The sequence below is a fragment of the Borostomias antarcticus genome (genome assembly GCF_949987555.1).
Source record: "Borostomias antarcticus genome assembly, chromosome: 5".
NCBI classification, from domain to species: domain Eukaryota; kingdom Metazoa; phylum Chordata; class Actinopteri; order Stomiiformes; family Stomiidae; genus Borostomias; species Borostomias antarcticus.
This window is the reverse complement of record NC_140238.1, coordinates 31,967,818-31,973,946: the sequence shown is the minus strand read 5'-3', so window position 1 is coordinate 31,973,946 and position 6,129 is coordinate 31,967,818.

Sequence of the window (6,129 nt, the reverse complement as noted above, 5' to 3'; positions counted from 1 at the left end):
GAGAGGAGAGGAGAGGAGAGGAGAGGAGAGGAGAGGAGAGGAGAGGAGAGGAGAGGAGAGTCAGAGTAGAGTAGAGTAGAGGAGAGGAGAGGAGAGTCAGAGTAGAGTAGAGGAGAGGAGAGGAGAGGAGAGGAGAGGAGAGGAGAGGAGAGGAGAGGAGAGGAGAGGAGAGGAGAGGAGAGGAGAGGAGAGGAGAGTCAGAGTAGAGTAGAGGAGAGGAGAGGAGAGGAGAGGAGAGGAGAGGAGAGTAGAGTAGAGGAGAGGAGAGGAGAGGAGAGGAGAGGAGAGGAGAGGAGAGGAGAGGAGAGGAGAGGAGAGGAGAGGAGAGGAGAGGAGAGGAGAGGAGAGGAGAGGAGAGGAGAGGAGAGTCAGGGTAGAGTGGAGGAGAGGAGAGGAGAGTAAGGGTAGAGTAGAGTAGAGTAGAGTAGAGTAGAGCAGAGTAGAGTAGAGTAGAGTAGAGTAGAGGAGAGTCAGGGTAGAGGAGAGGAGAGTCAGGGTAGAGGAGAGGAGAGGAGAGGAGAGGAGAGGAGAGGAGAGGAGAGGAGAGGAGAGGAGAGGAGAGGAGAGGAGAGGAGAGGAGAGGAGAGGAGAGGAGAGGAGAGGAGAGTCAGGGTAGGGTAGAGGAGAATAAGGGTAGAGGAAAGGAGAGGAGAGGAGAGTAAGGGTAGAATAGAGGAGAGTAGAGTAGAGGAGAATAGAGTAGAGTAGAGGAGAGTCAGGGTAGAGTAGAGTAGAGTAGAGTAGAGTACAGTAGAGTAGAGGAGAGTAGAGTAGAGTAGAGGAGAGGAGAGTAGAGTAGAGGAGAGTAGAGTAGAGTAGAGTAGAGGAGAGTCAGGGTAGAGTGGAGGAGAGTAGAGTAGAGTAGAGTAGAGTAGAGTAGAGTAGAGTAGAGTAGAGTAGAGTAGAGTAGAGTAGAGGAGAGTAGAGTAGAGTAGAGGAGAATAGAGTAGAGTAGAGGAGAGTCAGGGTAGAGTGGAGGAGAGTCAGGGTAGAGTAGAGGGAGGGGGGGAGGGTACGGTACAGAGGAGGGTGGGGTATACGGGGGTAGGGTAGGGAGAGGGATGAGGGGTAGGGAGAGGGTGGGGAAGCTAGGGGGAGGGATGAGGAGGCTAGGGGGAGGGATGAGGGGTAGGGAGAGGGTGGGCGGAGGGTAGGGAGAGGGTAGGGGGGGAGGATCGGGGGAGGGCGGGGGGAGGGTAGAGGGAGGGTAGGGCGGGAGGATCAGGGGAGGGTGGGGGCAGAGCAGGGGGGTGGGTGGGGAGGCTAGGGGCAGAGCAGGGTGGAGGGTGGGGAGGCTAGGGGCAGAGCAGGGTGGAGGGTGGGGAGTCTAGGGGCAGAGCAGGGGGGTGGGTGGGGAGGCTAGGGGCAGAGCAGGGTGGAGGGTGGGGAGGCTAGGGGCAGAGCAGGGGGGTGGGTGGGGAGGCTAGGGGCAGAGAAGGGGGGTGGGTGGGGAGGCTAGGGGCAGAGCAGGGTGGAGGGTGGGGAGGCTAGGGGCAGAGCAGGGTGGAGGGTGGGGAGGCTAGGGGCAGAGCAGGGGGGTGGGTGGGGAGGCTAGGGGCAGAGCAGGGGGGTGGGTGGGGAGGCTAGGGGCAGAGCAGGGGGGTGGGTGGGGGCAGAGCAGGGTGGTGGGTGGGGAGGCTAGGGGCAGAGCAGGGGGGTGGGTGGGGGCAGAGCAGGGTGGTGGGTGGGGAGGTTAGGGGCAGAGCAGGGGGGTGGGTGGGGGGAGGTGGGTTCACCAGACGCCAGGCAGCTGGGGGGACCATAACACAGAGGCCACCCTGGTCACACACCCCAGGCATCCCAGGCACGCGGGGCCAGGCACTCACACACACACTGCTTTATAAATATGCCCTGTAGCACTGGGTGACTCACTCACTCTCTCACTTACTCCGTGTGTGTGTGTGTGTGTGTGTGTGTGTGTGTGTGTGCATGTGTGTGTGTGTGTGTGTAAGAAGAAGGGCGGAGAACGTGTGTGAGAAAGTGGCGGCTAGAGGAGGCCCCCCGTATGAAAGTTAGAAGTGTTGGAATTCCTCAGACCGAGCGGAGGCCTCTTCCATCCCTTCGGACGGAACGTACCGGCGGTTCTGACGCCCGTGCCAGATGAAGGGTTCCGTTGAGAAGCTGAGATGAATAATGGGGATTGAGCTGTAACAGTAGGCCGTGTGTCTCTCCTCTCCTCCGAGTTATCCTCCCATCCCGGGGGCCGAGTAGTGACCTCACCCTGCCTCCGCCCTGCTCTCTCCTCCACCAACACTTCCTGAGCGAGGGCGGGCTGCAGCACAGCTGGAGCTGGCGGGAGAACACACACACACACCCACACACACACACACGCAGAGAGAGAGAGAGATGTGAATGATTCCACATAAACACTCCCTTTTCCGCTCATTTAGACTTTCTCTTCTCTCGTCCTTGATTCTCATACACTATTTCTCTCTCCCTATCTCTCTCTCTCTCTCTCTCACACACACACACACACAAACACACAGACCCACGCACAACCTACCCCTTTCTGAAATCCGAAGTCGGACTGTCAACGAGACGTCTTGCTCGGGCGCTGCCTCTGATGTGAATTGCCCCACCGGTTGAATTCGGTCGAATCTGTTTCGACTTTCCCTGTGGCTCCGAGCGTTACCAAAGAGCCGTCAGTCACAGTAAACAGGTACAGATGGGGGGGGGGGGGGGGGGCTTTAACCAGGCTCCTTCGAGGGGCGAGTGGTCCAACGCTAGGCTGCTAGGACGCCAGCTGCATCACACACACTCCGAATCAAATGCACCTTTAAATATCGCATGCTGCAAACCGTCTGAATATTGTAGACATATCACTATCAGGCATGACTTTGTAGGCCATTCCTCATTTGTAGCAGTTGGAGACGTACTTGATAATGATGGAAGTTCTTTGGACCTCCGGCTTTCTTTGCAGCCATTATGTTCTCTATTGACTCAAAGAGGAGTTTTCACACGGGCGCGCACACACAGACACACACGAACATGTGGACACACACACACACACACACACACAGCGTTGCCTTCATGGCCAGCTGTCGCTGTGCTGCCAGCTGAGATTCGCTGTGTACACTTAACAGGCCTCCTGACTGCGGTGGCGAAGGAATGGCGTCCTGCGCCGGCTTGGTTGAGCGCCAGAGTCCGCCAGACGTTCTCCTCCTCCTCCTCCTCCCCAGCGCCGTGCTGCTCCTCCGTGGGCGGACCGACCCGTCCTGAGGGAGCCCGGGCCGGTCCGGGGTCGTGGGTGGATTCGGCTGGGAAACAGGCGAGCGTGGCCCCAAATCTGGCAAACACGCCACGTCAGGGAGACGTTCAGATCATGTCTTTATAACGTCCGGCGGTCCAGAACCCCATTTTGTACGTCTGCTGGACCCCTTAATATTCAAACGTCTGGCTTGAACCTCTCTAAGACGTCTGTGGACGTGCAGAACAGGTTCAAGATCTGAACATCTAAAAAAAAACGTTCTGGCTCCTAATTGGATGTCTTTGGACGTCCGAAAAAGACGAAAACGACATCTAAAAGACATCTTTTAGACGTGTCTTTGCTCGGTGGGTACATGCGTGTGGAGTCCACTGGCTGTCTCCTCCACAGTCCTCCTGGCCAATGGCAGAGGTCTACGGTGGACAGGCCTGAGAGCAGAGGCAAGTGTTTCCATCAGTGATCTAGTGGAAGTTCCGTTTTAAAGCAGCGCTCTGTAATGGAAAAAGCTGCCTTATTCGCTGGACTCTGCCAGGGAGAGCTGATATTAGTGAGCCCTCTCTGGAATCACGCTGCGTTTCTCTGTGAGAACACTGGACACTGTGTGCCTTAGAATGGCTGTAGAGGAATGCATAGTAGAGCCCAGTCCCAGCCCCGGCCCCAACCCTGGCCCCAGCCTCAGCCATGGCCTCGAACCCGACCCCAGTCCCAGTCCCAGGCCCCAAACGCAACCCCAACTCTGGCTCGGGCCCCGACCCTGGCCCCAACCATGGCCCCAGTTCCAGTCCCAACTGCAACCCCAACCCCGGCTCGGGCCCCAACCCCTAGCCATGACCTTAGCATCGGCCCCAGCCCCAGCCCCGACCCCAGCCTTGACCCCCGCCCCAACCCCGGCTCCGACCCCAACCCCGGCCCCAGCCTCGACCCCTGCCTCTTCTCCACCAGGCAAAATCCAGAGTGAGAGTCGTGTGAACGACTGTGTCTTTAAAGCGACGACGTCTCTTTAAAACGACGTCTCTTTAAAACATCATACTGTACCAATCACAAATGCGGTTATGTCTTCATCCAAATCATATGCTTTGCGTACAAATCATAAAATAAGAATGTGTTCATGAAGAGCTCTGATTTTAAACTAGTTTGAGTCAATGTTTGATGTGACATATGGCTGGCAAAGTTATACCATGTATTTCAAGGCCTTGAGGAAAATAATGGCCTTTCACCACAGTGAACATGCGAAGTAAAATAAACTTATTATTGCAGTCGAATTATGATGTCTCTCGTTTAACTCATGTTCTGAAAGCCACACCATCGTGAATTTACAGCCTTCAACAGACACCCCCCCCCTATAAAGAGTGGACCAGGCATTAATCATTATGGCACCAGCAGAGGACAGGAAGATTAAGGTGAGGAGGGATAGAGGGGTCAAAGGTTAATGGAAATAACACTCTATGACCACCTCCCCCCCAACTTCCTGGTCAGCTCTGACCCTGGCTCCCCAATAGCCGCTCACTCTCCCCACAGTCGTCTTGCACGGGGCGTCTCTGGTCTGCCAAACAAGCAGGGCATTGTATGGACATATGGTCTCTGCTGGGATGGCGCCAAGTCTATCCTGGCACGGAGGGAAGCTTCAAAGTCCCACCAACGTGCAAAGCTACCCTCCAGACGTTATCGGCCCCGGCTATCGCTGCAGGGTGCGGGTGTGTACCGCCCTGCTCGCCAGATGTTAGCGCACGTGCTCCGGGGCACTGATTGTTCTCAGGCGAGATACGAAGTGAAGGGACACTTTTGGTTTTGTCAGCGTACCGCACGGTCTTCCTAGACGCCCTTTAACGACTTCCGATGAGCCGGGGGGGGTGATTGCGGGGGTGGGGGCTACTGGAGAAAGAGTGAGATCTGTTCTTCTTCTTCCTGTACTGTCAACAGGCAGAGTCTGGGCTGTGGGGCAAGAGGTTCCCCGGGGGTGGGGGTGGGGGGTGGGGCAGAGGGGCTGTGGAGTTTGGGCTGCAGCCCCGGCCGATGTGGTCATGGCTCAGTGCAGGCCGGGCCGAGCCTCCCGGGAGACCGCAGGGTCTGCAGAAACTGCTCTTCTCCTCACTGGACCGAGTCCGGGTCAGATCAGCCAAGACAGGGGAGGGGGAGGAGGAGGAGGAGGGAGAGAATGGAAAATGGAATATGAATCATCGCTCCTCGGTGCGAAGTTAGATAAATATTTAGCTTTGAAACATTTTGTACTTGATTATTTTGGTGAGTAAAACCGGGGGGGATATGATTTGGGCGGAGAATACAGTATGTGGTTTAGACAGGAATGCAAGGTATGAATGGCTGCACACTGAGACCTCATGACTTAATGCACTTTGAGCATGTAAAGGAACTATAGAAATCTATTGATGCCGAGCATCCGAGCATCTAACCCTGCAACGTTGAGGGCTGTTTGAGCCATATTGGCTTAACGAGTGGAAAAGCGAGGTTTCATTCGAACCCAGCCCAGCCCAAAAGAACTATGACACAATCTCCAGATTTATAAAGAAACTGACTTATTGCACAACCCACCGTACGGGAAAGAATGAGGGCGGACCAGTGTTTTCCTCGGAGGGCTTTTTCCATCTGAGAAACTCATAATCATAATCAGAATTACCTACATAAACAACGACTATCCCTGGGAGAGATCCCGGCCTCTGTTGAGAGGACGGAGGCCATTTTTCTAAATCCTCCTCCACACGGGAGTCTGACGCTTCAAGAGGGGGCTCGGCGGCCCTTCTCCTCCCCCCTCCGTGCCATCCCCGCAGACCCGGAGTTCAAGAGTCAAAGGTCAGCGCTGGGTACTGGAATGTTTACATTCTCCTGGTTGTGTTTCGCCAATATCCTCCCGTCTTATGTTGCAACTCTGGTGGAACAGCCTGACCTGTCCTTGAGAAGTCAAAGAAGAA